Consider the following 23138-nt stretch of genomic DNA (forward strand, 5'->3'; position numbering starts at 1 on the left):
AGTTGGACACGACATAGCAGCTGAACAACAGCAACAAAATGATACCTCTTTATGTGTATATCAAGAATGGTATACTTCTCAATCATTAAAATGAAGAAAATTCTGGCATTTGAGACTATATGGTGGATCTTAGAGCCATTATGCTTACTGAAAGGTCAGACAGGAAGACAAATACTGTATGATCTCACTTATATATAGAATCAAAACAAAACACAGAACTCACAGGTACAGAGAGCAGATTGTTGGTTTCCGAGGTGGGGATGGGGAGATGGGTGAGGTGGTCAAAAGGCACAAACTTCCAGTTATAAAATCTGTAAGGATGTAACGCACAGCATGGTGACTTCAGTTAATAGCATTCTATTACAGACTTGAAAGCTGCTTGGACTTCCCTGGTTTTCTAGTGGTTAAGAATCCACATTCACAATGCAGGGGACACGAGTTCAATCCCTGGTCCAGGAAGATTCCACACACTGCAGGGCAGCTAAGCCCATGTGCCTCAACTGCTGAAGCCCCAGCCCTAGAGCCTGTGCTTTATGACAAGAGAAGCCACTGCAATGAGAAGCCCATGCATGGAGAGAAAGACCCAGTGCAGCCAATAAATAAATGAATATATTTTTTAAAAGCTGCTAAGAAAGTTGATCTTAAAAAGCCTTCTCACAAGAAAAAAAATTGTAGCTATGTAAAGTGATTAACTAAACACTGTGGTGGCCATTTTGCAGTGTATTCTGATATGGGATCATTATGTTGTACACATTTGAAACATCATATGTCAATTGCATGCGTGCTAAGTCACTTCAATTTGTGTCTGATTCTTTGCTACCCTATGAAACTTAGCTTGCCAGGCTTCTTTGTCCATGGAGTTCTCTAGGCAAGAATACCGGAGTGGGTTACCATGCCAATTATACCTCAATAAAAACAAAGTTTAAAAAAAATTGCAAAGCAAAAAAACCACAAATTCAGGCAGAGGCTAGATTGGATACAAGGGGTGGTAGTTCGGAGATTCCTACTACAGATGCCCCAGGGTGATTCTCATTTCTATTTTTCCAGAGGAAAACTACAACTTTCCTCCCAGCTCCCACTAGTGAGAGTGTGCGTCTCTCCTACCCAGCCAGAATGAATAGAACACAGCATCTGGGGTGTCTATGGCGTGCGGCACAGAAGGAGTGTCCTGACGTTCGTCTGCTGTGTTTTTAAGTCTTTACTCTTTTGGCTGGGCCAGGTGGCATGTGGGATCTTAGTTCCCCAACTAGGGATTAAACCTGGGCCCCTTGCATTGGGAGCACAGAGTCTCAACCTCTGGACCAACAGGGAAGTCCTAAGTTTTTACTTTTCGATTAAGGTAGTTCATACCCCTTGTTTCGTTGTTGTTTTGAGTATCAGAAAGGTTTGTAACAAAGCAAAAAAAAAAAATGCCCTGTTCCACCTCTGCCTCCTCAGATTCCACCTCTGCCTCCTCAGATTCCACGGCATCCCTTCTCCAGGAGCCAACAGTTACCAACACTTTGACTATTTCCTTTGGTATTAGCCTCGGTTTTTTAAATTTAGTTTTTCATTTAATATTGGAATATAGTTGATTTACAGTAGCGTGTTAGTTTCAGGTGTAGAGCTGAGTGATTCAGTTGTATATATATATAACTGTATGCTTGTCAGGACTGGAAGCTTGTTCTCTATGTCTGTGACTATTTCTGTTTTGTAAATAAGCTCATTTGTGTCATTTTTTTAGATTTCGCATATAAGCGACCTGATACTTATCTTTCTCTGACTTACTTCACTTAGTATGACAGTCTCTAGGTCCATCCATGTTGCTGCAAATGGCACCCTTTCTTTTTTTCCTTTTTACAGCTGAATAATATTACATCATATATATGTACTATATCTTCTTTATCCATTCCTCTGTCCATGGGCACTTAGGTTGCTTTCATGTTCTGGGTATTGTAAACAGTGCTGCTGTGAACTCTGCGGTGTCTGTATCCTTCTGACCTCTGTCTTAGACTTTATCCTCTGACTTCCTGTTATGGCCTTGCTCTCTGACGATTTTCATCTGTATCATTACGTGAATTAATATTTCATTACCTATCCTCATAACAGTGTAAAAAAATACATCCTGATGTGAACTAACTGCTTCATAAATTGAAAATCTAGGAGAAGACCGGAATCCACCATAACTTTAAGAACTTCAGAAATTATATTACATCTTTGTTTTTAACCTCAGGGTGGACTTCCCTGAGCATGAAAAGTGGATATTCTGAAACAGTCATTGTCTGGAGGAAAAAAACAAACACACACAGGAGCGTCAGTTCAGTTGCTCAGTCTTGTCCGACTCTTTGTGACCCCATGGACTGTAGCACGCCAGGCATCCCTGTTCATCACCAACCCCTGGAGCTTGCTCAAATTCACGTCCATCGAGTTGGTGATACCATCCAACCATCTCATCCTCTGTCATCCCCTTCTCCTCCCACCTTCAGTCTTTCTCAGGATCTGGGTCTTTTCCAGTGAGTCAGTTCTTTGCATCAGGTGGCCAGAGTATTGGAGTTTCAGCTTCAGCATCAGTCCTTCCAATGAATATTCAGGGCTGATTTCCTTTAGGATGGATTGGTTATATCTCCTTGCAGTCCAAGGGACTCTCAAGAATTTTCTCCAACACCACACTTCAAAAGCATCAATTCTTTGGCACTCAGCTTTCTTTATAGTCCAACTCTCACATCCATATATGACTACTAGAAAAACCATAGTTTTGACTAGACGGACCTTTGTTGGCAAAGTAATGCCTCTGCTTTTTAATATGCTGTCTGGGTTGCTCATAGCATTTCTTCCAAGGAGCAAGCGTCTTTTAATTTCATGGCTGCAATCACCATCTGCAGTGATTTTGGAGCCCCCAAAATAAAGTCTGTCACTGTTTCCATTGTTTCCCTGTCTATTGGCCATGAAGTGATGGGACTGGATGCCATGATCTTAGTTTTATGAATGTTAAGCTTTAAGCCAGCTTTTTCACTCTCCTCTTTCACTTTCATCAAGAGGCTCTTTAGTTCTTCTTCGCTTTCTGCCATAAGTGTGGTGTCATCTGCATACTTGAGGTTATTGATATTTCTCTTGACAGTCTTGATTCCAGCTTGTCCTTCATCTAGCCCAGTATTTCGCATGATGTACTCTGCATATAAGTTAAATAAACGGGGTGAAAATATACACCCTTGATGTACTCCTTTCCTGATTTGGAACCAGTCTGTCGTTCCAAGTCTAGTTCTAACTGTTGCTTCTTGACCATACAGATTTCTCAGGAGGCAGGTCAGGTGGGCCAAAATACAGAGGGAAGCCAAATGCACACATACGAATAGCTCCTTCCATAAACCCATTCACATAATTTATGCTGTTCCATACTCTTTTTTCCCAATTCATGGTTTCCTCCAGTCAATGATGAACATGGAAGAGTTGATATTGGCTGGGCGATATTCCCTGAATAATGTGGATGATCGGCGTCCTTCATGAAGATGTGAAGGAACTGCCAAGTCCCCTGCCTCAGACTGTCCTTCCAAAATCTTATGCAGACCTCGTATCAATATAATTTCCTGAAAGACACATATATGTTCAGAAGTGGAGTTCTGATTCATCAACCCACATTACTGTTACAACTTGTACAGTTGCAATCAAGCTAAGAATTTTTATTTCTTTATTTATGGCAGCACTGGGTCTTTGTTGCTTCGAGGACTTTTCTCTTATTGCAGGAAGAGATGGTTACTCTCCAGTCACGATGCACAGGCTTCCCATCGCGGTGGCTTCTCCTGTTGTTGAGCGCGGGCTCTAGGAAACACGAGCTTCAGTAGTTGCAGGCGTGGACTCAGTACTTGCAGCTCCCAGGCTCAGTAGTTGTGATGCACATACTTAGTTGCCCCGCAGCATGTGGGGTCTCTCCCTCCGGACCAGGAATCCAACTCGTGTCCCCAGCATTGACAGGTGGACTCTTAACCACTGGACCAAGGGAAGTGTAAGCTAAGAATATTTGGTTCTTAGGTTCATTTTTATAAAGTGGACAGTAAGAGTGCTTGACAGTTTGTGTCACTGAAGTGTTTCTCTTCCTGATTTTTTTAAAATTCTTTCGCTCTCATTCCTTTCCCCTTTCATTTTCCTCTAGTTCATCTTTTTCTCTTTTCATCCCCCTTTTCTTTCCTTCTTCCATCCACTGGCAGTCACTATGGAACATAGGTACAGCCATTCTATTGCCCTGTTTCCCTGTTGCCTGGAAGTGGTTCATGCAGTTGGCTGAAAACACGGGATTATTTTTTTTTTAAATGTTGTTGCATGCATATTCAGCCTGCCCCTTCTAAGGCTGTTCAAGGTCACAGCAGTTTGCCCCGGAAATGACTTGGTGTCTTGGAGAAATGTGACAGGCGGCAAGAAAGCCAGGAGAAAAATGAAGATCTTCGCAACACGCAGGTGCTGCGTGCACAAAATTCAGCAATCAGAAGCCCAGTCATTATGGAAATTGCCCTTTCACGCTACCCTTGAAAGGATCAGATGCTCACACTCAAGTCTGCACCCAATCAGTGGCTCTCAAAACCATCCACCAAAGCTTCAACAGCCTTTAAAGTTCTAACAGTGCCGGTCAATTAACAGTCATTAGCTAAATAAAAGCAGTCAATTAGGAAGAATTCCGTCTGGGAGGGGAGGAGAAAAGTTTTCACAACCCCGTAGGCTAAATGCTCTCCAGGAGATATGGAAAGCTCCCAGGAGGATGTATTTTCGTACCATTCTTGGACGCATCTAGTTTTTAGTGGTTTTGTGGTTTTTCTGGCTAATTCTTTTCTTGTAAACATGTGGTTGACCTTTTTGTTTTGTTTTATTTTGTTTTGGTTCAATTTTTGTTTTATATTTGAGCAGAAAATATCCTTTCATTTTATTATGCCTCTGGGGGGTTTTTTTACTAAAAAAGAAAATAGATTGGAAAAGTAATACTTGCGTTTTTGGTAAACACATACAAAGCAGACAGCCTCAGTAGGGTGAAAGGATCTGCAGAGAAGATCTAATCTTCCCTTTTCCTGTTATGTGTATTCTTTGTTACTGTTCATTTGCTTAGTTATGTCCAACTCTTTGAGACCCCATGGACTGTAGCTTGCCAGGCTTCCCTGTCCCTTACCATCTCCCAGAGTTTGCTCAAACTCATGTCCACTGAATCGATGATGCCATCCAACCATCTCCCCCTCTGTCACCCCCTTCTCCTCCTGCCCTCAATATTTCCCAGGATTAGAGTCTTTTCCAAAGAGTCGGCTCTTCACATCAGGTGGCCCAAGTATTGGAGCTTCAGCTTCAGCATCAGTTCTTCCAGTGAGTATTCAGGGTTGGTTTCCTTTAGGATTGACTGGTTGGATCTCCTTGCAGTCCAAGGGACTCTCAAGAGTCTTCTCCAACACCACAGTTCAAAAGCATACATTCTTTGGCACTCAGCCTTCTTTATGGTCCAGCTCTCACATCTGTACATGACTACTGGAAAAACTGTAGCTTTGACAGTTTTGACTACATGGACCTTTGCTGGCAAAGTGATATCTCTGCTTTTTAATATGCTGTCTAGGTTTGTCATAGGTTTTCTTCCAAAGAGCGAGCGTCTTTTAATTCCATTTCATGTGTATTCTTAGTTTATATTGATTGTCTTTTCTCTGCATATTCTCTGGAATATTCTCTGCGTATATAAGTGTGCTGCATCAGAGCATGGACGAGATACAGGAAAGGTTGGAGGTCAAGCATATGGGTGTCAAAACCAGACCTCCTGGTTCAGATCCCAACTCTGCAGTTTATTAGCTGACTCTATGAGTTTGACTGAACACTTCTGTACCCCACCCCCGGAGTGGTTGTCAGCTTCTAAAAGGCACCCCCGAGAAGACAGCCCTCAGCAATCCCCACTTCATCATATCTACTTCCTTATGTAATCATCTCCCCGCAAGTGTGGGCTAGACTTGCTGACCCCCTTCTTACAATGATATCAGAACTGATGAGGGACTTCCCTGGTGGCCCAGTGCCCAAGTCTCCATGCTGCCAGTGCAGGGGGACCAGGTTCAATCCCCGGTCAGGGAACTAGATTCCACATGCTGCAACTAGATCCCACATCAACAACGAAGGTCAAAGATACTCCATGCTGCAACTAAGACCTGCAGCAGCCAAATAAATAAATAAAAAATTTAAGCTAAAAAAAAAAAAAAACTGATGAGATGTTGTCACTGCTGAGCTTAAGTGACAAAAGACAGTGGCTTCTGTCTCAAGTGCATGGCGGTGCCAACTTCCTGGTCCCTGATGTCACGTCAAAAGGACACACAAGCTGCTTGTTAAACAGCCCATGGGGTGAAGAACAGAAGTCTCTAGCCAGTAGCCCTTGAGCAGCTGAGACCTGCTAACGACTACATGAGTGACCTTAGAGGTGAGTTCTTCCCCATGGGGAGGCGCTGTCGGATGGCTGTAAGGTTTCAGTGTTTCGAAATGAATAAGTTCCAGAGATCTGCTGAACGGTGTGGCACCTGCAGTTAACAGTTCTCTGTCATAAGCTTGAACTTTTGTCAGGAGGATATATCTTGTTAAGTGTTTTTACCACAATTTTAGAAAGAAAAGGAAGAGAGAAAGAAAGGAAGAACAAAATGGGTGGGAGGAAGGAAAGAAAGAGGGGGAGGGAAGGAAGGAAAGGAAAAAGAAAGTAAGAATCTTTCTCCACTCGAGTCTTCAGATAAGACCAGCCGACAACTTGTCCACAACCTTCTGAGAGACTGAACTAGAAGCACCCAGAGAAGCTGCATCCAGATTCCTGACCTACAGTAACCATCTGAGATCATGAATGTTTATCATTTTAAGCTGCTAAATCTGGGGATGATTTGTTGTGCAGCAAGAGATAACTCATACGTAACATATAGGACTAATAATACGAGTTATCGTGGAGAAGAATTGAGAATATATTGACAAATGATAGGGAATTACCTGGCACATCGTAAGCACTCAATAAATGTTTACGTATTTACTTTAAAAGGTAATATGTGTTTAAGTTTATCCCCCTTTGAAACAAATATACTCTTTTAAAAACACTGTCAACAGAGTGTAATGTTCCGTGCTTACTTTTTTGTCATTTAATATGTAAATCACAGCCTTCTCCAACACCTGCCCACACTGCTATGTCTCACCCTTCTTCATGGCTGTATACTGGCCTGCTGCTTAGCTGAAGGCTGCTTCATTCAATCAGTCCTGTACTGGTCGCTGTCTAGACTGTTCCTTTTGGTCTCAGTGCCACATCTTAAAATGCGATGTTTCTAGTCATAGACTGTTCCAGGTGGAAAAGACTTGTCTTTGGAAGCATTCGGTGCTGAGGTTTTAAACTGTGGTTCTAGGAGACCAAGTGTTCTGTGGTGCCCCCTGCCTTGAATTCAAACTGCTCCCCTTTCACCAGTCTAACCCCAGACCCAGACACCTAATCCTGTGTTTTCTCCGTGCTTCACAAGTCTTCCGTGAGAACACATCTGCAGCTTCATCGTGGGATTGTTTGAGGCAAAGAAGTTTATTTCGCAGCCACCTTCTTGGAAGTGCTGTGCTGTGCTCAGTCACTCAGACATGTCTGACTTTACAACCCTATGGACCGAAGCCCCCCAGGCTCCTCCGTCCATGGGATTCTCCAGGCAAGAATACTGGAGTGGGTTGCCATTCCCTCCTCCAAGGGATCTTCCCGACCCAAGGATTGAGCCCATGTCTTTTGCATCTCCTGCATTAGTAGGCAAATTCTTTACCACTGCACAACCTGGGAAGCCCTCCTTGGAAATGATACCAGAACAGCTCTTTTTTTTCCTTTCTTTTTGATTTTATTTTTTTATTGAAGTATTAATATAATTTATTTACAATAGTGTGTTCAGTTCAGGTCAACAGCGAAGATTCAATTATACGTTTGTATATTTTCTAGATTCTTTTCCCTTATAGTAGGTTATTACAAAATATTGAGTGTAGGTCTCTGTGCTATACAGTAGGTCCTTGTTGGTCATCCATTTAAAGTATAGTAATGTGTATATGATGGGTTTCCTTGGTGGCTTAATGGTAAAGAATCCGCCTGCAATACAGAAGACACAGGAGATGCAGGTTCGATCTCTGGGTTAGGAAGGTCCCCTGGAGGAGGTCATGGCAACCCACTCCAGCATTCTTGCCTGGAGAATCTGCATGGACAGAGGAGCCTGGTGGGCTACAGTCCATAGGGTTGCAAAGAGTCTGAGCACACATGCACACAGCGTGTATGTGTTAACAGCAACCTCTTAATTTATCTATCCCCTCACCAGGACAATTCCTAATAGTAAATTGCATTTCCCAAGGGGAGGGGTGTTAGTCGATATTATGAGAGGAAAATAGGTCACTTGATTTAATAGGTTTGGAAAATGCCAGTTAGATAGAATTAACCTTTTTACTAATGCTTCTGTTTGTTTGGTTTGGTTTCTTTCTTTTTTTTTTTTTCTAATAATAATGATAGCTCTTGTGCACCTTCAGGATCCCTAGCACCTTCCAGAGCTCATCCCACTGAATCCTCATGACGCCCTCACGATGTAGGTTTTCATCGGAAATCTTTCTCTACAAAAGAGGAGACTAGTGTTTACAGGGCTATGTGATTTTGCCCCCTAGCATGCAGCTAATGTCCAGGACTTTGAATGGTTCCAAAGATTGGGATCATAACTCGGATGCCGTTGCAGGACTTCTCAGGGCCTTGAATAAGCTGCTGGCCGCTGGGCTCTTTTGACCACAGAGCCCGTTCTTCACAGCAGATCTGTCTATAGCAAGACTCCTTAAGGACAGGGTAGCAGGGACTCAACATCAGCCCATCTGCACCCCAGCCTGCACCTACAACAGCTAGAGTGAACAACCGTCGTTTGTTCAGGGTTGAGGTGGTCTTTGCCTTGTAGAACTTTCAGCTTTAAAAAGTTGTTTTTTAATTATTATTCAGATACAATTCACATGTCATGAAGCTGATCATAGTAAAATGGACAACTCAGTGATTTCCAGCATATTCAAAATGTGGCGCAACCATCCCCATTGTTTAATTCAAGAATGTTTCTGCCAGCCATCATGAAGCCTGCACCCGCATACCCCTCCAGAAGCCCCTCAATTTCTCCCTCCCAGCCCCTGAGAACCAGTAACCCACTTCCTGCTTCTATAGATTTGCCTGTTCTGGACATCTCACAGAAATAGAGTCATACGGTGTCTGCTCTTTTGTGACCGTTTCACTGCACGTGGCATCGTGTGTTCAGCGTTCATCTGCATTGTACCGGGTGTCAATGCCTCCTTCCTTTTTATGGCTGAATAGTATTCCACTGGGTTCCCAGGTGGCACTAGCAGTAAGGAATCTGCCTGCCACTGCAGGAGATACAAGAGACTCGAGTTTGATCCCTGGTTTGGGAAGATCCCCTGAGGGAGGAAATGGTGACTTACTCTAGTAGTCCTGCCCGGGAAGTCCCATGGACAGAGGCGCCTGGCAGGCTACAATCCATGGGGCCCCAAAGAGTTGGATACAACTGAGCAACTGAGTACATACACAGCATTTCACTGTGTAAATATACCACGTTTCATTCATCCATTAATCTGTTGATGGACATCTGTGTTCTTTCCACTTTTTGGCTATCTGAAAAAATACATGTATTTATTTGGTTGTGTAGGCCTTAGTTGCAGCACATGGGGTCTTTAGCTGGGGCATGTGAACTCTTAGTTGAAGCATGTGGGATCTAGTTCCCGACCAGACATCCAACCTGACCCTCTTACATTGGAAGCATAGAGTCTTAGCCAATGGACAGCCATGAAGTCTCTACTTTTGGCTATTATATATGAGTAATGCTGCTATGAATATGTGTAGATCAACTTTCAGGTGGACTAATGGTTCCAGTCTCTTTGGATACATACCTAGTAGGATTACCAGCTTATGTAGTAATTTTGTTTAACTTTTTGAGGAAATGGAATTTCCATTTTTTTCATTTTTTTTGTCACAAAACGTGGCTTTCGAGATCTTCCTTCCCCTACAAGGGATTGAACCCAGACCCTCAGCAGTGAAAGCATGGAGTCTTAACCACTGGATCCCAGGGACTTCACCTAGAGTTTCGGTTTTAATAGCGGGAAAGTTCTGGGGAAACTAGAACGAGTTGATCACACCCTATAAATGAGTCCTCCTTGACGTCACTTGCCCTGGAACCTTAGATAAGAGGACAACCCAGTCAAGATACTGCTTTCCATGGGTTCCCTCCACTGCCACCCAACTTTTCTGGTTCGGTGGCATCCTGTACCACAGACTCTGCCATTCCCCCTCCAGACCGTGCCCTCCATTGTCTTCCAAAGATTGTCCTGTGGTTTGAGTCGCTTCTTTAAGCAAGCAACGCCTTCTCAATGGACGGGACTGAAAGCAGAGTCCCCTAGGGGAAAATGTCAGCGTTTTCTCCATCTACTTGGGAAGCCCTGGGTGTTCTGTGTCAGCAGGGACCTGGTACTTTTTGATCAGAGATGGCTTGGGCCAGAATAGGATTCCAAGGGGGGCTAAGAGTGATAGGGAGCTTCCCTGGTGGCTCAGCTGGTAAAGAATCCGCCTGCAATGCGGGAGACCAGGGTTCGATCCCTGGGTTGGGAAGATCCCCTGGAGAAGGGAAAGGCTACCCACTCTAGTATTCTGGCCTGGAGAATTCCATGGACTGTACAGTCCATGAGGGTGCAAAGAGTCGGAAATGACTGAGCAACTTTCACTTTCAAGAGTGACAGAACAGAGCCCAAGTACTGAGCTGAAATCTGGAAATTCACACGTCTTTCCTTCTGCCCTAACATAATATAGAACCACCGTCTGAGTGGGAAATCATGGAATTACTATGTAGAGAACTGACATGTGGGTACAGGGGGGAAGGGGAGGGTAGGATAAGTTGGGAAGTAGCGTTGACATACAGACACTATATTGCTGAAAATAGATAGCTGGTGGGAAGCTGCTGTGGAGCACAGGGAGCTCAGCTCGGTACTCTGTGTTGATCTAGAAGGCTGGATTGGTTGTGGGGGCGGGGGTTGTCTCAAGAGGGAGGGGATATATGTATACATATAGTGGATGCACAGTGTTCAGCAGAAACTCACAACACTGTAAAGCAATTATACTCCAATAACGTACAAAATTAAACTTAATTTATTTTAAAGGCTAAGCATGAATCTTAGAGAAATCCTTCCAGGTTCGTTGTTCAGTCGCTCAGTCGTGTCTGAGTCTTTGAGACCCCATAGACTGCAGCATGCAATGCTTCCCTGTCCTTCACTATCTCCTGACGTTTGTTCAAACTCAAGTCCATTGAGTCGGTGATGCCATCCAACCATTTAATCCTCTGTGGCCCCCTTCTCCTCTTGCCCTCAAGCTTTCCCAGCATCCGGGTCTTTTCCAATGAGTCGGCTCTTCGCATCAGGTGACCAAAGAATTGGAGCTTCCGCTTCAGCATCAGTCCTTCCAGTGAATGTTCAAAGTTGGTTAATCTCCCTTCCATAGCTTTCCTGGATTAGAATCAGAGGCTTAAATGCCTTCATATTTGCACAGAATTGCATTCTTTTTTTCACCTGCATTTTCCTAATGGAAGCATTCTGTGAGGTTTCTGCCCATCTTGCCTTAAGAGATTTCAGGCAACAAAGAAATTGAAAGCATGGTCTTGATAAGATATTTGCACACCCTTGCTCATTAGCAGCCTGAGTCATAGGTGGAAGCCACCCAAGTGTTTGTTGATGGATGAAAGGATAAAATGTGGTCCATCCACACAATGGAACATTATTCAGCCTTTAAAAGGAAGGAGATTCTGACACACACTGCAGCAGGGATAAACCTCAAGGATATGATGCTCAGTGAAATAAGCCAGTTACCAAAGGAGATATACTGTCTGATTCCACTTATGCGAGGTCCCTGAGGGACTCAGCTCCACAGAGACAGGAAGTAGATGCAGGAAGTGGCCATGCATGGTGGCCAAAATGATAATAATTTTTCTTAAAGTTAGGGAGAGGGGTGGTGGAGAATTGCATAAAAAGATGAATGTACTTAGTGCCACTGAACTTGATTCTTACAAGTGGTTTATGTATATTTTACCTCAAACTAAAAAAAAGAAAAATTTGAGATAGACTGGGCAAGAAATTGTCACCTGCAGGCCTGGTATTCCACCATCCATTTATTCAACAGTGATTTAGTGAGGAACAGCTGTGTTCCAAGCTCAATTCTAGACCAAGGTTTCTCAGCCTCGGCGCTGCTGCCTTTGGGACCAGATCATTCTCTATGGTGGTGCCACCCTGTGCATTGTAGGGGCGGTGCGCCCTGCTTCTACCAGCCAAATGCCGGTAGCGCTCCCTCCCCCCGTTGCGACATCGTAAATGTCTCCAGACATCGCCCAGTGTCCCATGGAGGGGCAGAATCATCTCAGATGAGGAACCCTGGCTTAGGGAGTTCCATGGACCTTCCCCCACAAGATAATCTGTGTGCTGTGACCATCGGACCTCTGGATGTCCTAGGATGCTGCACACATTTCAGTGCACAAACTGAGTGGAGAGGGAGAGAGGAGGTAATTCACAGATGCTGGGAGTGGGTGGGGGGTGGCACCCAGGCGTACAGGGTTTAACCCATTGAGAGTTCATTCTGGTGCACGGTGCCCCAGGATCAGACTCAGTCCTTTCCCCTCATACTTAATGGCAGGTTTCTTAGTCGGGCCATTGTTGGCATCTGAGGCCAGATAAATTCTCTGTGGTGGGGGCCTTTCTGCGCACTGTTGGCGTTGTTGAGCCGCATTCCTAGTCTCTTATCTATATACTCGATGCCAATGGCGGCCCCTAGCGGTGACTTCCAAAATGTCCCCAGTTCAGTTCAGTTCAGTCGCTCAGTCGTGTCAGACTCTGCGACCCCATGAATCGCAGCACGCCAGGCCTCCCTGTCCATCACCAACTCCCAGAGTTCACTCAGACTCACGTCCATCGAGTCCGTGATGCCATCCAGCCATCTCATCCTGTGTCATCCCCTTCTCCTCCTGCCCCCAATCCCTCCCAGCATCAGAGTCTTCTCCAATGAGTCCACTCTTCGCATGAGGTGGCCAAAGTACTGGAGTTTCAGCTTTAGCATCATTCCTTCCAAAGAACGCCCAGGGCTCCTTTAGAATGGACTGGTTGGATCTCCTTGCAGTCCAAGGGACTCTCAAGAGTCTTCTCCAACACCACAGTTCAAAAGCATCAGTTCTTCGGAGCTCAGCTTTCTTCACAGTCCCAACTCTCACATCCATACACGACTACTGGAAAAACCATAGCCTTGACTAGACGGACCTTCGTTGGCAAAGTAATGTCTCTGCTTTTGAATATGCTATCTAGGTTGGTTATAACTTTTCTTCCAAGGAGTAAGCATCTCTTAATTTCATGGCTGCAATCACCATCTGCAGTGATTTTGGAGCCCCCCAAAATAAAGTCTGACACTGTTTCCACTGTTTCCCCATCTATTTCCCATGAAGTGATGGGACCAGAGGCCATGATTTTACTTTTCTGAATGTTGAGCTTTAAGCAAACTTTTTCACTCTCCTTCACTTTCATCAAGAAGCTTTTTAGTTCCTCTTCACTTTCTGCCATAAGGGTGCATAACCTCTGCATATCTGAGGTTATTGATATTTCTCCCGGTAATCTTGATTCCAGCTTGTGCTTCTTCCAGCCCAGTGTTTCTCATGATGTACTCTGCATAGAAGTTAAATAAGCAGGGTGACAATATACAGCCTTGATGTACTCCTTTTCCTATTTGGAACCAGTCTGTTGTTCCATGTCCAGTTCTAATTGTTGCTTTCTGACCTGCATATAGGTTTCTCAAGAGTCAAGTCAGGTGGTCTGATATTCCCATCTCTTTCAGAATTTTCCACAGTTTATTGTGATCCACACAGTCAAAGGCTTTGGCATAGTCAATAAAGCAGAAACAGATGTTTTTCTCGAACTCTCTTGCTTTTTCGATGATCCAGCAATTTCCTCTGCCTTTTCTAAAACGAGCTTGAACATCTGGAAGTTCATGGTTCACGTATTTCTCAAGCCTGGCTTGGAGAATTTTGAGCATTACTTTACTAGCGTGTGAGATGAGTGCAGTCGTGCGGTAGTTTGAGCATTCTTTGGCATTGCCTTTCTTTGGGATTGGAATGAAAACTGACGTTTTCCAGACATTGCCAAAAGTCCCCTGTGGGGCAGTCACTGTTGCTTAAAAAAAAAAGTCTACGCTTTAAAATAAATAAATATTTATTTATTTACTTATCGGGTCTTATTTGAAGCACGCAGGATCTTTTATATTTTTTTGGCTGTGCCGGATCTTCGTGGCTGTGCACGAGCTTTCTCTAGTTGGAGTGAGCCGGCGCTACTCTAGCTGTGGTATGCAGGCTTCTCTTGTTGCCGAGCAGCGGCTCCAGGTGTGCGGGCTTCAGGTTGCCCCTGATCTGTTACTCCGGGGCATGTGGGATCTTAGTTCATAGACCAGGGATGGAACCTGGGCCCCCTGCATTGGGAGCTCGTAGTCATAGCCACTGGACCGCCAGAAAAGAGCCCGCTCCCGCGCCCCCCCCCCCCACTCCAAAATCTCTGATTTAGATGACAGGATTGAGAGTAGACAGAAGAGGTCCCTGCTCTAATAGAATTTACTTAGACTAGAGGAGGAGGGAGAGACAACACATGGAAAAGCAAATCAATCAGGGCTGGGAACTGCAGTTTCAGCTGCAGCCCCAAGACACAAAGGTTCTGGAATTCTCCAGAGAGGCACCAGCCCAACGGAAATGTTTTCAGAGGAAATAACTGAGAAAGAGGATCCCAACTCTACAGGCTGTTCACCAACCCAGAGGGTACAGAAGGGCAAGAGCAGACACTGGAAGAGAACTTTCTATTTATTTTTAATTTCTATTTTATATTGGAGATCCCCTGGAGGAGGAAATGGCAACCCACTCCAGTATTCTTGCCTGAAAAATTCCATAGACAGAGGCGCCTGGCGGGCCACAGTCCATAGGGTCGCAAAGAATCAGACACAGCTGGGGGACTGAGCACACACATACACATAGGTGATTAACAATTTTGTGACCCTTTCAGGTGTACAGCAAAGTGATTCAGTGGTACATATACGTACATCTATTCTTTTTCAAATTATTACAGGGTGTTGAGCAGAGTTTGCTGTGCTGTACAGTAGGTGGCAGAGGATAAGATGGTTAGACAGCATCACCGATTCAATGGACATGAATCTGAGCAAACTCTGGGAGATGGTGGAGGGCAGTGAAGCAGTCCACGGGGTTGCAAAGAGTCGGACAAGGCCTAGCAACTGAACAACAGCCACAATAGTAAGTTCTTGTTGGTAGTGTGAACTTGTCATCTGAAACTCCCAATCTGTCCCTCTCCCCCTTCACCCTTGGTAAGCATAAGTTCATTCTCTAAGTCTGAGTCTCTTTCTGTTTTGTAAATAAATTCATTTTTATCATTATTTTTAGATTCCACATATAAGGGATATCATGCAATATTTGACTTGATTCCCTTAGTTTGATCCTTTCCAAGTCCATCGATGTTGCTGCAAATGGCATTACTTAACTTTTTAAAAGGATGTCTTGGGCAAAAAATATCCAGATGCTGAGGGCTGGGTGCACAGAGGGGTCTGGTGGCCTCTCCCTCTGGTATGGAGAATGGGGGTCAGTGGGCGTGCTTGAAGGGCGTGCCTTGGCTCCAGGGAGAACCCCTGGGAGCAGGGAGTGGGTGATGCTGTTCTTCCAGGGAGGCGTGCTGGATCGGTGTCCGCTTCCTGGCAGAAGCTGCAGGGCAAGAGGTGGGCTGGTTGTTTTGGCAGCTGAGCCAAGGCAACTTGCTGCTAAATCAGGATGGGCTCACAAACGGTGGGTTTGTTTGGAAAGAGGTGTGCGTTTCTCAGGAACTAGATGGGCTCAGAGAGCTGGCATGGGGGCACTTTAGATCTTGTCCTGGAGCCTCTCCTGGCTTCCCTCCACGGAGGATCAGCAGGCCATGGGGCCTGAATTCCTAGGGACCGGGGAAAGAGGAAGGGGAGGTCAGTGTCACAAGTTTGGTGGGGTAAAGGGAAAGATAGGTGGTAGGCCACCTAGCAAGATGGGGCAGGGTCGGTGGCTTGTATCCTGGGGAACTTGACGAGGTCTCTTGCACCTGATTTATTGCTGTGCTGTTGCCATCTTGAAGTTCATAGTAACTTTCGAACAAGCAGCCTGCTACAGGCTGACAGGGGCCGGTGGAGCTCAGCTCTTTTATCTCCAGAGACTTCAGACTTCTCCAAGGAGCTAATAAGCCAACCAACACCATTTGTTGGAGAGACATATTCTTTCACTATTAATAATCTTGGCATGCTTGTCAAAAGACCAATTGATCATAAGCGTGCAAGTTTATTCCTGGACTCTCAGTACAGTTCCACTTACCTACATGCTTAGGTTTATGCCAATACCACAACTGTAGCTTTGTAGTAAGTTTTAAAACTTGGAAGTGTAAGTCTTCCAACTTTGTTCTTCTTTTTTAAGACTGTTTGGGTTATTCTGGGTTCCTTGCATTGCTTTATGAAGTTTAGAATGAGCTTCTAAATTTCTACAACAACAAAACCCAGCTGGATTTTGAGAGAGATTACATTCAGTGTGTAGGTCAGTTTGGAGAATACTACCATCTTAACAACATGAAATCTTCTGTTCCATGAACATGGGATATCCTTTGATTTATTTGGTTCTTCTTTAATTTCTTTCAATGCTGTTGTGTTTTTTGGATTTTGTTTTGTTTTTTAGTTATCATTGTACAAGTCTTGGCTGCTTTAGTTAAATTCATTCCTGAGTCTTTTGTTCTTTTTGGTGTTATTATAAATCAAATTCTTGTGCAGGAGACGCAAGTTCAATCCCTGGATCAGAAAGATCCCCTGGAGGAGGGCACAGCAACCCACTCCAGTGTTCTTGCTGGGAAATCCTATGGACAGAGGGGCCTGGCAGGCTACAGTCTATAGGATCACCAAGAGTCAGACAAACTCAAGCGACTGAGCACACACACACAATAGGTTCCTGGGGATTTCTACATACAAGATTGTGTCATCTGCAAAAAGGGATAGTTTTCTTGCTTTGTTTCCAATCTGGGTACCTTTAATATATATTTTTTTAATTGCCTAATTACCCTGGCTATCTCATCCAGCACAATGTGGAATAGAACTGTTGAGAGCAGATATCCTTGTCTTGTTCCTGATGTTATGGGGAAAGCATTTGACTTTTCACCATTAAGTATTATTATCTGTGGCATTTTTTGCATGTTTTTTTAATCAGCTTGAGGGTCTCTTCTATTCCTAGTTTGTCATGAAAAAGTGTTGGATTTTGTGAAATGCTTTTTCTGAAGCTGTTGGGATGATCACATCATTTTCGTCCTACTAAAATCAACTGAAATGAGTGGGTTTTTAAAAAATATTAGGCCAACCAAGCTTGCATTCTTGGGACAGATTCCACTTGATCATGGTGTATAAATCTTTTAATATGTTGCCAGATTTGGTTTGCCAGTAGTTTGTTGGGGATTTTTGCATCTGTGTTCATAAGAAATCTTAGTCATGAGTTTTCTTTTCTTGCGGTGTCTTTGTCTGGTTTTGGTATCAGGATAATACTGGTCTCAGAGAATGTTAGAATGGCCTCATGGAGTTTTCTCTCCTCTCATAGTTTTAAGAAAAGTCTGTGAAGGCTAAATGTTTAAATCTTTAGACATGTTGTAGAACTCATCAGTGGAGCCATTGGGCCTGGGTTTTTCTTTGTTTTTGTTTTTTTATTACTAATTCAATTTCGTTACTTGTTAAAGATTCCTTCAGTTTTCTATTTCTTCTTGAATCAGTTTAGGTAATTTGCATCTTTCTAAGAATTTCCCCCATTTCATCCAGGGTATCTAATTTGTTGACAAGCAATTGTTTATAGTATTATTTTTTCATTTTTGTATTTCTGTAATGCTGCTTGTAATATCCCCTTTTTCATTCCTGATTTTAGTAATTTGAATCTCCTTTTTATTTTGATCAGTCTAGTTAAAGTTTCATCAACCTATTTGATCTTTTCCAAGAAGCTACTTGTGGTTTTAATAATTCTGTCTTGATTTTCTATTCTCAACTTCATTTACTCCCACTCTAATCTTTCTTATTTCATTCCTTTGGCTAGCTTTAGTTTCAATTTACTCTTATTTTCCAGTTTCTTAGGGTGGACAGCTAGATTATTGACTGAGGTCCTTCTCTCTCTCTTTTTTTCCCCTTTAACATAGATGATTACAGCTATTAATTTTCCTCTACTTTAACTGGATCTCATAAATTGTTGTATGTTGTGTTTCATTTTCAGTCATCTCAAAGTATTTTCGAAGTTCCCTTATGATTTCTTCTTTGAGATAGCGGAGTTTTACACCTATTAAGTGGGGGAAGAAATACATAAACAGTGCTGTAAATATGACATCATGTTGGGACAAGTTCGCATTCTCAAGACAAGAGTTATAGCAGAATGAACTGTACAGTGTGTCTCCAGAGCAATGCTGTCCCACTCTAAAACCTTCCCCCTCACTCCTCATGTCCATCAGCATGTTCTCCAAAATGCGCACTGAATCCACCGACCCACCTCCACCTCTGCTACCAGGCTCCTAATCCAAGCCACCATGATTTTAAGTCCAGGGGAACGGTAACAGACTCCCAGGTTCTGTGTCTGTCTTGTCTCCTACAGTCTATTCCCCACGCCGTGAGGTTTTAAAATCACAAACCACAAGCTGGAGTAGAGTTAAGTGCCCTGCACACAAATGTGGTCCCTTCCAAGAGCGCATTCGTGAGTCCAGTTGGTTCCTACATCCAACAAAGTTAGCCTAGGCACCCAGCTAACACAATTGGCTATATAGTACTGTACTGTCATAGATTTATAACACATTTCACACAAATACATAAAAACAAACACAAAAAGTAGAGAAAATATTTTAAATCTTACGGTACAGTACCTTGAAAAGTACAGTCATACAGTTCAACAGGCATCGAGTGAACAGGCAAGAGTTACTGACTGGAGGAGGTGGGAGATGGGAGAGCTGAAGGATCATCAGCAATGGGAGGTGGAGGGCAAGCTGCAATTGCAGGCTTGCCTGATGCTGATGACACAGGTTTGGGTTCCTTGTTGGAACCAGATGCAAGTTTGCATCTCTGAAAGTTCCCAATTTGAATGTTTGTATGTAGAGAACTTACTGTACATCTGCCCCACCCTACTTAAAATCCTCTGACGGCTTCCAAGTCTGACGAGGGCCATTTTCCATATTCAAAGGTCCATATAGTCAAAGTTATGATTTTTCAATCAGGTACTGATGTGAGAGTTGAACCATAAGGAAGGCTGAGCACTGAAGAACTGATGTTTTCAAATTGTGGTGCTGGAGAAGACTCTTGAGAGTCCCTTGAAGGAAATCAACCCTGAATATTCAGTGGAAGGACTGATGCTGAAGCTGAAGCTCCAGTACTTTGGCCACCTGATGCAAAGAGCTGACTCACTGGAAAAGACCCTGATGCTGGGAAAGATGAAGGCAGGAGAAGAAGGGACTGGCAGAGGATGAGGTGGTTGGATGGCATCACTGACTCAATGCACATGAGCTTGAGCAAACTCTGGGAGATAGCGAAGCACAGGGAAGCCTGGTGTGCTGCAGTCCATGGGGTGGCAAAGAGTAGGACATGACTTAGCAACTGAACAACAACAAAATGAAACCTTACGTGAAATGACCCCCTACATCCCCTGACTCACCACTCCCCGCCCACTCGCACCCTCCCCATTCACCCTGCTCCAGCCACACCCAGGAACCTGCTTTTTGTTCTTCCACCCAAGTTTCCATCCCAGGGATTTTGAATTCCTGAAATGTTCCGTTACTCTTCCTCATTATTCTGACCTGGGCCCAAATGTCACCCCCTCAGAGAGGCTGAGAGTGGCCAACTCTTCCTGCTTTGTCTGGGAGTTCCCCAAATTTAGCACTGAAAGCCCCATGTCGTGGGAAACCCCATAATCAAACTATCCTGGTTTGGCCACACTTGAGAGGCCATCCCTGGCTGTTCCATCCAAAACAAGCCCCACCTACTCACCCTGCAAGCTACTACCCTATTGTTTTTTCTATAAGTGTGGGACTTGTGTCTTTAGAACCTGGAGCCATGCTTGGCAAATAGTAAGCACTTGAGAGATATTTTTGATTAACCACTGAGGATAGAAATTGATTCTTACAGTCTTAGGTTTAAAATTCCATCACATGGGCTTCCCTGGTGGTCCAGTGGTTAAGAATCTGCTTTGCAGTGAAAGGGACACCAGTTTGATCTCTGGTCCTGGACAATCCCACCTGCCTCGGAGCAACTAAGCCTGTGCACAACTACCGAGCTTGTGCTCTGGAGCCCATGAGCCACAACTGCTGAGCTCACATGCTGCAGGTACTGAAGCCTGTGGACCTAGAGCCCATGCTTCCCAACAAGAGAAGCCGCCACAATGAGAAGCCTCTGCACTGCAACTAGAAAGCCTGCATGCAGCAGTGAAGATGCAGCACAGCCAAAAAAAAAATGCCATCATATGAAACACTGCAAGAAGCAACCCATTAGAACGTGGCGAAATCATCTTATCATTTTCATTAAAACAAAGTCTAAAAAAATCAGCATTACCTAAAGCATCATGTCATGAAAATGTTGTTTTCATGATATATGTGTTGGTGTGGACTGGGCCTCTGAGTAAAATATATTTCCTGCTATGCTTTGTGGTCAAAAATGTTTGAAAACTACGCATCTAGGGGTCAAGAGTGTGGGACTGGGCATCAGACTGCTGGCGTTGGAAGCCCTTACAAGCTGCTTCATGCAAATTTATTCGTTTTTTCCCCTGGCCTCTGTTCTCTGATCTGTAAAATGAAGACAGTGCACAGTCTCTCTCAGGATGAGACTGTGAGTTTTAACTGATGATTGTTTTGTTGATAAGACGTGTCTGACTCTTTTCGACCCCATGGACTGCAGCACCCTAGGCCTCCCTGTCTTTCACTGTCTCCCAGAGTTTTTTCAAATTCATGTCCATTGAGTTGGTGATGCCATCCAACCATCTCATCCTCTGCCACCCTCTTCTTTTGTCTTCAGTCTTTTCTAGCATTAGGGTCTTTTCCAACGAGTCGGCTCTTCACATCAGATGGCCAAAGTAGTGGAGCTTCAGCTTCAGCGTCAGTCCTTCCAGTGCATATTCAGGGTTGATTTCCTTTAAGGTTCACTGGTTTGATCCCCTTGCAGTCCAAGGGACTCTCAAGATTCTTCTCCAGCAATACAACTTGAAAGCATCAATTTTTCTTTGTGGTTGCACTGTCACATCCATACATGACTACTGGAAAAACCATAGGTTTGACTGTACAGAACTTTGTTGGCAAAATGATGTCTCTGCTTTTTAATACACTGTCTTAACTGAGTTAGTGTATGAAAAATGCTTAGAGTACTTTCTGGCATATAAGGACAGTTTAGTCAGTGTTGACTAATATGATGATTTGTCCAATGGATGAATGAAATCTAACCTTCCCTTAAATTGCCCTGTCTGCCTTTTCTCAGAACAAGCTTTTTCTCCTAGAATTCCAGCCCCTTCTCCCAAACGACTATTTATGTTTACTTTTTTTAGTGTCAATCACCCCCTGCTCCCCTAAAAACCCAAACTCTACCAGGGTGTCTTGTTTGTCCCATTCAAAAGTTGAACCCCCTGGGACTTCCCTAGCAGTCCAGTAGTTAAGTTTTCGCACTCCCAAGGAGGGTGGGGGGCTGGGTTCAACCTCTGGTCGCTGATCTAGTATCTCTTATGCCAAAAAAAAAAAAAAAAAAAAAAATTGAACCTACTACCTGGGGGTAGGAAGGAGGGGGAAAGGTTGGCAAACATTTTCTGTGAAGTATCAAATAGTAAATATTTTAGACTTTGCTTGTGTCATCCCATCTTTGTGCAAATACTCAAGTGTCTGGTACCCCACTCTGTGGGACAACTTTCCCTGTCCTGAAGACAGGTTTCACGGAAGACAATTTTTTCCTCGGACTGGGAGGGGAGAGATGGTTTCCGGATGATTCAAGCCCACTACATTCATGGTGCACTTTATTTCTATTATTATTAAGCCAGCTCCACCTCAGATCATCAGGGGGTTAGATCCCTGAGGTTGGGGACCCCTCACTTAAGCAAATAGGGAAGCTATGTTCTGATAAAACTTTATAGGCACGGGGCTGGTGGAATTTGCCCCACAGGTCTTAGTCTGTTAACCCTTAAAGGAGTTGAAAATACTGGATTCAGTAAAATAAAATAGACTTTCATATAGTTTCCACGTGCTACCAAAGATCCTTTTAATTTTTTTACCGCTTAAAATATATATTAAAATTCCCAGCTCATGGGCCATGAATATAAGTCATCTGGCTTGCGGATCGGATTCTGCTGACCCCGGGTCCAGACTGTACCAGAACACCGGTAGTAAGGCGTCTGAGTCCCCAAAACCCGGCCTTCCGGGAGCTGCACCACCAGCACCGAGCCCGCGCGCGCCTCCGGCCTTCCAACCCTCCTTCGCAGAGCGCGCCTCCCGCCAAGCCCCGCCCCTCTCCGCGGCGGTTGGTCGAGCCGCGCCCTCTTCACGCCCGCTGACAGGCACTGCACACAGCCAGTGGGGAGCCGCAAAGTCTTGCGCCCCGCCCCCATCGCGCCCGTGGGAGGTGGCCGTGGGCGGGCCGTTGAGGGGGTGGGGCGCGGAGCCTGGTAACCGTTGCCGATAACAACGCCCCGCCCCGTCGCGGCAGGAGGGCAGGCGGCGCGAGGCAGGCAGGCGGGCGGGCGCCGGGAGCCGGAGGAGGAGCGGCCGCCGCCGCCACCGCCGCCGCCATAGAGACTGTAGCCGTGGAGACTGTTACTTACCAACGGGGACCAACACGCAGCAGCCGCCACCGCCGCCGCGGGAGCCGTTGCCCGAACTCCCGGCCCGAACTCCAGGTGACCGATGCGACCGCCCCGGGCTCTGCCCGGCCAGAGAGTGCGGGGGGCGGCGGGGATCCCGATCGGGGGTCGAGAGGCGGGCAGCGCAGTCCCTGCCGTTCACCCCAAACGTCCGAGATGGCGCGCCCGCGGGACCTCCCTCCTCACCCTGAGTCCCGAAGTCGCAGCTGAGTTTGGGGTGCCGGGGGTCCCCCT

At 44.8% G+C, this 23138-nt stretch overlaps 2 protein-coding genes across 8 annotated transcripts in view; one reads left to right on the plus strand and one right to left on the minus strand.

Moving 5' to 3' along the window:
• Window positions 1-23138, minus strand: part of ACSBG2 (acyl-CoA synthetase bubblegum family member 2) — an 86287-nt gene that overhangs the window by 49354 nt on the left and 13795 nt on the right. The gene's annotated exons all lie outside the window — the stretch shown is intronic.
• Window positions 22860-23138, plus strand: part of RFX2 (regulatory factor X2) — a 104256-nt gene continuing 103977 nt past the window's right edge. For all 7 annotated transcript variants that reach the window (XM_042250089.2, XM_027969791.3, XM_042250090.2 and 4 more), the window contains exon 1: window positions 22860-22940. The gene's annotated coding sequence lies outside the window, so the exon portion shown is untranslated. The remainder of the gene's footprint in view (window positions 22941-23138) is intronic.

Source organism: Ovis aries, chromosome 5, assembly GCF_016772045.2.
Source record: "Ovis aries strain OAR_USU_Benz2616 breed Rambouillet chromosome 5, ARS-UI_Ramb_v3.0, whole genome shotgun sequence".
NCBI lineage: Eukaryota > Metazoa > Chordata > Mammalia > Artiodactyla > Bovidae > Ovis > Ovis aries.